Raw genomic sequence first — 12,062 nt, 5'->3', positions numbered from 1 at the left:
AACGTTGGATTTAAAACCCAAGTTTTATCCCCTTCTCTTCACCCCTTCTCCATCACTATAGAGGTACATCTCTCAAGAACACCTTTTGGAGAATGAAAAACAGCAGCGGTGGGGGAGTACAGGGGTCGATTGAGTGCAGACCAAAAATCTCTAGTGGCCAACAGAGAGTGACAGAACAAGGAAATGCCATCTTGTAACAAGACTTCCAAGGTGGCATTTTAATATATTTTGGATTTAGAGCAAAAAATGTAGCAAACATTAGACTAGGGTAACACTGTTCGGGTTGGTCACCATTCATTTGGGAAGGTTTCTCTGTTCATCTCTGCCCCTCCAGGTTCCTCTTACTGAAAAAGAGGGTACATAGTGCATTTGTTACGTCACAGAGTTTTTACAGAAGGCAAATGAGAACATGTGAAAACTCTGAAATGTTCCGTATAAATGCCTGATGTTACATCTACAGTGCTTCATGCTCCTCTGGGAGAAAAAGAGGTTTAGAACCCTTGAGTTACATGCTTTATTAGGATATTGTAAAAATCATGGATAGTTTCTTTAATTTTGAGCTCCTTACAAGCAGTTGATTTGCAGACACAAGATAGCCTGTCATTGAATGATTAGTTTCTTCTCTTGGGGGAGGATCCCAGGCATGTTGTGGTATAAAAAGTTGGCTCTGTGGACAAGATACCACGTATCTTTTGCTGTACCCAACTAGGTCAGATTATATCTTAAAATAGTTTAAATGTTCTGTGGCATTGGTTGTTTACTGACCATGCTATAATAGCAATAGCAATGATTTGGCTGTTGAGAAAATGTATTTTGTTGGTTCTAGAGCATCTCCTTTTCAAATCTGAAAAGTTACATTAAATTGTATTGATATGTATTGGAGTTGGTAATTCTGAGAATCCAGAATTTAGGAAATTCTGTAATACAGTCATTTAGGGACCCTAGGAGTTGTTTCTTTATCTTACATGGTTTTCTTAAGGGTTAAGAAGTGACAGCAGGGGCTTCCAAACCAAATATTACTAGGTTATCACTAAATGTTTGTGCTTTTTTTCCTGCAAGATGCATTTATTTTAGGATGTCTGGATCTTGATTCCACACTAGGAAGGAAGCATTTAAGCCCTCAAGACTTGTATAGGAACACTTCTGTGTGGAACAGTTCCCTTATGGAGAATGTGTGAAGGTAGATTCCTCAGTGCAGCTGAGTATTTTCTTTCCAAATCACAGCTAGACAAAGTTCTTTAGTACCATTTGTGAATGTTTTATACTAAAATATGCTTCTAGGGGTTATTTGTAACTGATTTAGCAAACGGTATTTTCTTCAAGGCCACCATACACATTTGATTGTAACATAAAAGAAAGATGACCCCATTTAGAGATTTGAATTCTTGGGATCAGGGATCCTTTTGTTGCTTTTTAGATGATAATAGATGTTACCAAAAGTACAGTGTTTGAGGGTTATCCTAATCAGAGTCTTTTAAAGGATAGATGCATTGTTCTCTTTTGCAAATCATTGGGAAGGAAACAGTTATGCATAACAGTTATGGGAGAGACGGGGGATTTAAATACTCCTTTGATTTTCTGTGAAAAGGGAGCTTGTGGATTCTTGAGGTGTGACAGCTGGTCTAGGGGTCCAGAGTCAACTTGTTGACTGTGAGCACATCATTTCTAGTCCCTGATTCTCAGGTTTTTGTTTTTAAATGTACAGTCAGGTGATGAGGCTACATATCAAGCTAATTTAGTGTTTTCTTCAATTCCACAGAATGTTGGTGCTGGAAGGAATTAAATGATAATGTAGCCCAATCAAATGATAACGTAGCCCGCAACTCATACTGCCTTGGTTTTATAGTTAAGTAGTAAGAACAAAACAGTTTTAAAATCTCCCTGTTAGGTTAAATGCAGAACCAAGAGTTTCAAGTTAGCTTTAGAGTGTGAACTAAACCAAATAAATTGGGTTTATGTTGAAGCTATTTATTCTAGCAACTTCTAAAGCAAAGAGATTCACTTATTAAAAAATAACTCCTCAGTCTCCAGTTGAATACACATGGTGAAAATTGGTAAGTAAACATTTTGATTTCTTGCTTTGTTATAGTCCAGTCTTGTCAGTAAACAGTGTGCCAACCTGTGCTGGGAACTCATTTTATGCTCAGACACATGTAGTGTTTCACCAGTGCTGCTGCTTTCCTTGTCAAATTTGTTTTCAACAGGATCGCTGAAGCTCTGAAAATCTTTTCATTAAGCATGTGTTGAAATAGAATTCAATATATGGAATAAGAAATATCTAAGGAAAATACTCTGAGTTAAATATACGTACACTTTTTTCCCCATTTTTTTGGAAGTCAACATTAACCAGTGGAAAATTATTTTTAATTGCATTGGAATCATAAACATTAACACCTCCATGTCCCAAGAGAATTAGGCAAGGTTGTTGATTTTCAGATTGTGATACATCTTCAGCTCTAACATTGCAGCTATTCCTTGGTAAAGTGGGAAATAAATACACCTCGGTTCAGTTTACATTTTTAAGTGAACGTGTGGTGTTCTTATGCGCACGATGCAGAGTGTAACATCCCTCTTTATATGTTTTTTTTTTATTGATACAGTTTAGAATCAGTACGGGTTGTCATTCAGTGACAAAAGGGCCTGTTCCAGGAAATGTTCCTGACCCAAAAGCCATTTTGAATTCTGCAAGGGACATTTGGTGTGAACAAAAGGTACCTCTTGGTTTTCCTGCCTGAAAAGAAGCTTGGCTCAAAACATAGAGTTCCTCAGGCCAGTGTTTCCACCACTACAGGTTAGAAGACAATCCTACTTACTAGTATGGAGATCAAAAAAATCTGTTCAAAAGAAGGTTGATGGAGTGGTTTGTGTTTAAGATTGAAGGAACCAGATCTGTTTTTGCAGTAAATGGGAATATGTACTTTTGAAATGTGAATTAAGATTAGGACTGTGACATGACATGAGTGTTATTTCTGACTTGGTTTTCTGTTTCCATAGCATCCTTAATTTCTCATAGTGTCTTCCCAAAGTATGCTAATACATATTAGATCATATGACCTAATTGGAGGTTGAGAAAATATGGTTACTTTATTTATGGATAAATAAATTAATCCCAGAATATGAGTTAGGTGATTTGAAAAACAGCACATACTGAATGAGCTGCAGCTCTAAGTGAGACCCTAGCACATCCCCTTTCAGGCCTGTAGGTAATACTACGTGGAATTGATGTATAAGGCAAGTGATGTGCTAAATAAGGAGTTTTGCTGTCATCTAGGAAAGAATAGTTCCACATTCCTTTGTCATGGTGTTGCTGATCTGCAATTCAGTTTTTAATCCATTTGCTATCATTGGTATCTTTGAAAGAGAATTTGTATCTTGAGTACTAGGAACTAAGTGATAGTTGATCCACAGATATTCAACTTTTGCTTCCTGACCTGCAAATTATCTATTGTATAGATTTTCCATAGCTAGATTCTCATTTGAGGCTGGTTTTACTCAGACTCAGAACCATTGTCTCCCATTAAACAGCCAGTCTAGAAATGCAAAATCATAAAAAGAAAACAATACAGTACAAAGAATCAAAAAATATACAGAAATCAGAAAGCCAAGAAAAACCTAACTGGGAAGCCAAGTCTATTGTTCAGATCAATCTGTCACATACGTTAGAATGAAATATGAAGGATTTAGGGGTATCCTTTGTCATGGCTTCTCACTAGTAGCAGAGATAACTAAGTGGTGACTGTCACGGTGGATGACATAAAGCAGAGATAAGTCACTGGAAGAATATACACTGTGAATATTTTCTGTGAAGACAGTGGAAATCCCAACATACTTTTGTTGTTGTTGTTCAGTCACTAAGTCATGTCCGACTCTTTGCGACCTTATGGACTGCAGCCCGCCAGGCTTCTCTGTCCCTCACTACTCCCAAAGTTTGCCCAAGTTTATGTCCACTGAATTGGTGATGCCATCCAGTCATCTCATCCTTTGCTACCCTCTTCTCCTTTTGCCTTCAGTCTTTCTCAGCATCAGGGTCTTTTCCAATGAGTCAGCTGTTTGCATCAGGTGGCCAAAGTATTGCAGCTTCTTTAACAACTTACTTTAACAATGATCTTAATAGTAATTTGTAAGAATAATTAATAAACATGGACAATATGCTGTCTTTTTCCACTTTTTTGTATTACGTGGAAATGCACTTGGATTGTTTTTGATGATTCTGTAGACCAGAGACATATTTTTAAAGCCAAAGAGCATGAAGGCATTTTTATCCACAGTAAGCTACTTGCTGTTGAGGGGTCGATCAGTCACCTCTTAAATCAGTCAAAGTACTTAAATAAATAGCCCCTGTGGATATCACCTAAAGTTGTGTCAATACTGAGCCAAAGAATTATGTTTGTTTTAGCATAATTAGATTAATATATTCATACGTTTACATATATCATATGTTTCATTTTCTGCCTTTATTCTGGCAAAAGATATATAAGCAAATGAATGGTCTGAGGCACTAAAAGAAACTTCTTAAAGTGAAATGACAATGTGTAACTATCATGTGTTTGGGGAAATGGTAACACTTAAGGATGGAAGAGTCTTCATACTCTACGTTGGATTTTTATGCCATACGGCAACTGTGGTATTAGGGTTAAGCTCTGAGACATTCCACTGGATAAGAAGATGTGGAGTTCATTGTCAGGCAAGGTGTTCATATGTTACGGAACATTGTAAACTGTTTACTTTACTCTTCATGGCACTATATAAAGGATGTATATAAACTGGACTGTACAGCTCCGTAGATCTACTCTGTGCTCTCTAAAAATAGATTTACTTGAAGCCATTATCTTTCTGCATTTTTGTTGTACCTGTTGTTTGTCCTTAATTCTCTTAGGTTCAATTATAGGATTAAAAGTGTCAGGTTATTGTTTTTTGTTTTTGCTTTGGTGAATGTTCCAATATCTTTCAGCCTCTGAGGGCACTCACATACAAAACTGGAAAGTAGAAAGTTCTGTATCTTTCGGAGACCAGACCTGTATTCTCTGAACTCTCTCAGTGATAGAGGCCACCTTTGTTAGCATGGACGATGCATGCTATTCTGTTTATAAACTTAATTCACTCATACCTGAATAGACTGTGATTCTCCTCCCTGGAGAGCGCTAACGGTGTTGATGGCACCTGGGCGAGTCTTTTTTTCTCCTTCAATTGATAGGGATCATGAGCCAATGAGGCTTTCATTTGCTATCAGGCAGCGTAGGAAATAATTAATGAAGCTCCCCCTGGACTGAAATCTATCGAGAGGTGATGGGATCTCTAGGGATGTAGTAAGATTTTTATATTTATGTGGTTTTTTTTTTTTTGCCATTTCTTGTCAGTGTCTTATTGGCATTACTATTGGAAAATAGATTTTAGTTTTTGGATAGTTTACCTAATATTAACAGGACTTTTGATAAGAAAATAGAGACTGTGAGTTCTACATTATCTAATTAGCTTTGAGTATTTCTGATTAAATGCTTTTAGAAATTAATTTGAGATTTTGAGATTGCAGTATCTAGAGCCATTTATTTGGAGGGAGAGTTATCCTATAATAATGATTCATTTATTCAGATTTTGTGATAGGATAATGTTTTTCTTCCCTTTATTCTGTCTTTTCCACATTTTATTTAAATTTATGATTATATTTAAATTGGTGGATATAAATGTTTATCTTCCAGCAGATCAGGCGAAAGAGTTGGTTACGAGTGACTAGAGAATGACAAGAATGTTTGATGATCTGTTTTGCAGCTTTGGCTATTAAATGATCTAGAAAGTGATTTCAGTATATTTGAAACATGACACAGGGAAATGCATATATAACATAATACCATCTAGATGACAGAGAAGGAGTGTTAGGAATAAATTTTCCTTCTGGGTTTAGAAATCTCAGAGTTCTTGACCTGTTTCTTCCAGATCTGATGCAGCCAATGAGAAGCTAGTAAACTGCTTTTTTTTTCTTGCAGTAGCAGCAGGATATAAGAAGGATGGGAACTAAGTGGGAGATAGGGGAGTGAGAGGGAGGGGGGCAAGGGACAAAGAGTTATGCTTAAATGAAGGCATTAATTGGATGGCAAAAAATAGCTAGGTCAGTCTAAACATTACTTTGTTTGATAGTGCTGCCTACTAACATGTGTTAACCCAAGAAATGCAAGAAAGTGAATTTATCACTCGGTATTGGTACCAGACTTAGTAGGCATGTGTTTGTATAGATCGCAATATCCTAATTCCCTTTGCTCCTAGTCTTTGAGAGCACTCCCATTCAAAATCGTAAATCTGTTGCTGAGAATTAAAGCTATCTGTCTTATGAAAGATTAAACTCACCTTTCCCTTCAGAGCAAGGGATTCTTTCACGTCCTCAGACGATTACCACTTGGGCAATTACTATATTTCACAGGGAATAATTCCCTCCTCTCACCTCACTCCCTCATCCTAATACAGAATGTTATTGTGGTAGGGTATTAAAACCAGGACAGAATTAAGCAACCAATTGAAGCCTTGGGAGTGAATGTCACTAATACAGTGCTGAATGATGTGTTTATGTTGGTTATTGGCGGTGCGCAATTCTTAGAGGAATGAAAAAAAGAATCATAAAATCTGTGCAGCAACAAAATTAGAACTCCTTGCTGCTGTCATATGCTCCTTGCTGATTTAGCTGCTGCTCATCCACAGAGAAGAGGTGTTATTTCACTACTAGAATTCACATACTTCACAAGCTGCAAGGCAGTGTGACAAACAGTGGAGAAAGGGTTAGATTAGACAGATGAAGATGAAGTAATGTACAGTATTTTAAGGTGAGAATCGTCTTGTGTCACCAGAGTATATTTACGCACTCAAGGAACTAAATTGACTCTTTGGAGGGGAAAGATTACTTAGGAATTAACGTTCCTTTTTTGTTTGTCCATGGTATCACTGTTGGAGATCAGTCTAGCATGGGATAAATCCTGCTGTCTTTGCTAAAATAAGCTGAAAACAACATGCTGGAAACACTTTTTTTGTTTGTTTGTTTGTTTCTGTTATGAAAAGCTGTAGTTACGTTATAAGCTTTGCAAGAGAGATTAGAAAGTCATTCGACTTTCAAAAATTTTACGGCATCGCTAAAGAATTTGAAAAGGAAATAGAAGATTCTAATATAGGTTCCAACCAAGTATAAACTGGTTCCAGATAAAATGTTCAAAGATTTCCATTTTAGTTTCCTCTTTGAGTTTCCCCCCTCAGTAATTAGGTCTGTTGCTTTTAAACAGCATGTAAAGTGCTTGGCACCCCCGCTCATTTGTTTCAACAAAAGCCCAAATTGGGAATGCCTCTGCCATCCCAGGTTCACAAATTTCTCAGGGAAAGCCTTTTTTGTGTGTGATTCAGGTAGGTCTTCCCATTTTATAAATCAGGTCATGCCAGTGCATACCCAGAAAGCTTCTACAGTCACCTACAATGTGAGACTATTAGGTTTGGTTATTATGGTAGGTTATTTTCTGCCTATTACTGAACAGCTGGGATTTTAGAAACAGCTGGATGATTAGTTGTGTATTTTCCTTTTTTTTTTCACCCAGATGCTTTATTACTGTGTAGAAACAACCCCAATGTGGAATGAGCTGGGAGTATAATAGCAAAAATCTTGTTTTGATGCCACTGTTGTTATTAGGAACATAATGAAGAAAATTAAGGGCAAACAGTTTTGACTGTTGTTTACTTTAAAAGCATATTGTTAGAGGCAATGCACTCATTTCCATTCCTGGACAAAGCAACTGATTTACCAACTTTTTAAATAGCTCTCGTGATAGTCCTCAGGCTACCGAAGCTCTGCCTTGGCTGTTAACATTTTACTTGCTTAAGAGGAAATGTCTGCACATGAGGAGACATCACCTGAGTTTTCCATTCACTGCTGGCAAGGGAAGCTGAAGAGCAGGCAGGCTCCGGTCCTCTCATTCACCAGGGTCTATTTTTAGGTTGGTCCCTTTTGTGACTAACTTCAGCCCTGACCAGAGGGGTTGAAATTCGAAGACAACACAATGTTTTATTATGAACATTTGCAGGTTTATAAAACTGTTTGGAATTGTGAAAGGGACACATTTAATTCAGGCGCTGTTTGTTGGTTCCTCATCCAGGGCTAAAATTAGAATAACTTCTTTTCTTTCACCAATTATTTTTTTCAAAAGAGGTTTGTTAAGCTCGCATTAAGTGACTGGGCTGTGCTTGCATTCCAATCTCTAAGTGGACTAACACTTCAGAGAATCACAGTCTACGTAGAAGGATTTTTGAATTATGGAAAGATTTATTCTTCTAAATAACAGAATTCTTGTTTATTGTTACTATTACCCCCTCTCTTCTCGCTAGAATCTATATGCGGGACTGGGTCTAGTTTCTCTTTAGAGAATAAATTGCCAGGGTATCATGCTTTATTAATACTTTTTATAAATTCTATCTAGTGTCTGTAAAGTGCTTCCATTTCTGTAATAGCTTCTGTTTAAACTGCGTAGTAAGTGGGACCAGATTCAACTTGTCAATTTTTCAGGATTCTTGCTCATATAATAACAATTTTCAGTGCTTTCAAACAGTAATCACCTCTACAAAGAGTATTTACTTATTTTAATTCCCAGAATTTATATTTCTTCTATTTGATGACATGTGATTATAACTCAGGAGGAGAGAGGCAAAGATTTGACGGAAATAATAAACATCTGTGAAACAGTAAACTATAATTGTATTTTTTAATTCCAAAGTAGATTTTTTTCTAGGACCATGGTTCTTTTGTTCCACAAAAAACAGTTGTTAAGCACATCTGTATCTTCCTTTTTCCTTGGCAATAATATGAGTGTCACTGATGGTGCATTTTCAAATTTTGACTTGAGTAAAGACCTGAGTTCTTTGAATAAATGTAAAAAAGATTGTGCTTCTTGTGGGCTAGCTACCTAGGCAAGCCAGATGAGACTGCGTCAATTACATATCTAAGACAGGGCAGTTGAGGCCGCTGTCCGGAATTTTTCTGAGATGCCTTCTGTCTGCATTGCTTAGATCACGTAAATGTTTGCTCAAATGTCTATTTGCTTTCAAGATGCTGTCTTGATTTCTTTCTCTTGGAATTAAGGCTGTCACATTTGAAATTCGGTTGTAGTAACATGTTTAGCTTTCTATATCTAGCTCTAACTTATTCAGAACAACTCAAACTTCTATGAGACTTAACTTCAGAAACATGATTTTTTTTTTCTGAGTGTTTCAGAACATAAGTTAGAGACCATGGCTTTTAGTCTTCATTCAAGTCAAACAACTATTATCTTTAATTGAAGCTGCTTCTGATTTGAAGCCAAAACAATTGGTCAAGTCAGTGAAAGGAAGAAAAAAAAAAGCCAACTTGATGTCTGGCATTGTGAAGTCACTGATTCAATTCTGCTTCTTTAAAGTCATTAGTATAAAATGCATCCTAGATTCTTTTTAAATTTGGGAAGTTTTCAAGTACTATCTGTTCTGTCAGGGAAATACCTTTCATTATAAAACCATTATTTTGTGGGATTTTCTTCTTTCTTTTTCTTTTTACTTCAGCAAATTGCAGCTATTCCTGTCCCTTAGCAATAGGACATTCTGCACACTTAAAAGCAAACAAAGCCATTGTTTATGTGATTTCTTAAAACCAAGACGGTTTTCCCTTCACAATTTTTCCTGAAAGAATTTGCAAACTTTTAAAAGGTATAGTTTAGCCTAAATTAGCAAATACATAGTTAATATTTGATGATTTTTAGCCAAATAGCTGAGTTGCTCATTATTTACTGTGAAGAAGGAGATGACTCTTACAATTTTTTTTAACACATTAGGTATTAGAAATGAAAATACATACATTTATAATTTCTGAAAGAGACTGAAGGTAACAGCAAAATGTTTTGTGTGGTTCATTCAGAAGTCCTTAAACAGAAGCCAAATGGACTGAAAATATATCAGATTTATCTATACCTAACTAGAGAATGTAATTTAGAAACATGATATTACATTAAATAGATTGTATTTCTGAAATTTTAAAATAAATTCATATTACATAATATTACCTATATTTAGGGCCTTAAAAAAAAAACACTAAATAGTCTAATGGGTGTGTGTGAATGTTCTCAGAATAGAGTTTGACAATTTAAAGCCTATTTCCCTGGAAGAGCTATATGTTTGCAGAAGAAAAGTTGCTTTATGTACACATTTGAATATAAATATATGACTCTAATTTTAACTTTTATTTTAGATCTTGATCTTAAATTTGATTTCATTTTTTCAGGTGTCAACTGGATGGTTTCTGTGACATTAAATAATCATTAATTATTTGTTTCTATTAGAATAAAACTTTACCTTAAAAATAAGAGGGACTAATAATTTATACAGATTGACCCCTAGAGAATTAGTACATAAAACAAACATTTCTTTTTTCACTGCTCATGTAGAGCCATTTCTCAGTAATTATGTTTTTCTGCTTTTTAAAAATTTGAGAGTCACATTATTTAACTAAGTATTTATTGCCATCTACTCATGCTCTTTATCAAAACCTGACTATTTTCCATAGGAGAAATAAACCTCTTGGCCCCCATAGAGTAGTTTTAAAAGCATCTTGTAATAAAACCCTCACCAGAAAGATGGTTCCATGGTAGATATTCAAGAACAGTATTATAGGCAGCTCTAGGGTCATTTAATGGAAAGTACAACTTAGGTGGTTCAATTTCACTTAAAAAAAAAAAAAAGAAGCCTGTATTCTTATCAAGTCGAATGTTACCATAGCACCAATCTTTTAAATCAGTGGATGGTCAAAGGAAAAAATTGGGGGTGAGGTATAGATAGTTTTGCTATTAAATAAAATAATATTTTAATTTTAATTTTAGTTCCATTCTTACTTCTGAAAACAAATTCTAATTATAGGAGATGCTTAGTTTTCTAACTGGCAGATAACAAGAGCAAGAAGTTCAAATTGGATTAATCAGAATAAGCAGAAATTTGCTTTTTGTGGTGTTTGTGCTTGTGGCTATAACAAAATTGATTATCTTATAATTTATATCATTTGCATGTTAATATCATCATATTTTAATAACTTCCAGGGGAAGTTATAATTAATAATTTCCAGGGAAGCCTAGGTGGTAAATTTAGGTTGTGTGCATTGCAGCCAGCTACCATTTAGCAGATGCACAGACATGGTCATAGAGTTTGCTACTGTCCACATCACTATTAGCACTGTAAACATATTTGTGCTGAAAGCTTATTTGTCATTTCTTCCTTAGGTTCTCAGAGAAGAGTGTTTAATTTTTGTTTAATTTAAGAAAATCTTTATTTTTTTAGGAAAATGTATTGACTATGTCCGTGAAATGGAGATCATGTGGCAATAGAGTGTGGGAGAAGTAATTGTGTGTTTTTCATAGTTTTGGCTACTTAGGTTGTCTGTTCTTTTCCAAATCAAAACTTGCATATGTTTTTCCTTGATTGGATAAAGTGGTTGATGTCTGCTTCTTATCCGTGTGAAGTGGTTTAAAAGAAAGTCATACACAGCTGAGAAAAGAGTCATCATTTGTATTCATACTAGTGGAAGATAAGCTTCAGGCTTAAGCCTGGCTTGTGCTACTACTTAATGACTTGGGAAACTCAAGGGGGTGTGGTGTGCCTCATGCATTCCAGCAAATTGTAAGAGGCCCTAGAATCATCTGAATTGTGCCTTTATGTTGATGAGGTTGACCAAAGTATTTATTCATTGCTTTTGTAGAGGCTGTGCAGATGCTTTCATATATTTTTTAAAAGTACTATTGAAGTCTGTTTATTTCATGCTTATATTTCAGAGTATAATATAATGATCACATGTAACCATGAGGGCATATGATCAATAACAAAAAGAATAATAGTTATGTAATTAAGGCCTAAGGAGTTACTTAAAATTTTTTTTTAAACTAAAATAATATTACCTTGTTATATTCTATATATATAGAATAGAGAAAAGGCGAGGGGGTTGTTTTGTTATTCTAACTCCTTCTTTCCTATGCATTGTTATCCTACCTCATTATAATTATAATATATTTATAATCTGAGTTGTGTTTTTT

This window comes from Giraffa tippelskirchi, chromosome 11, assembly GCF_054371585.1.
Source record: "Giraffa tippelskirchi isolate mGirTip1 chromosome 11, T2T-mGirTip1v1.2.pri, whole genome shotgun sequence".
NCBI lineage: Eukaryota > Metazoa > Chordata > Mammalia > Artiodactyla > Giraffidae > Giraffa > Giraffa tippelskirchi.
This window is presented reverse-complemented; position numbering follows the sequence as displayed.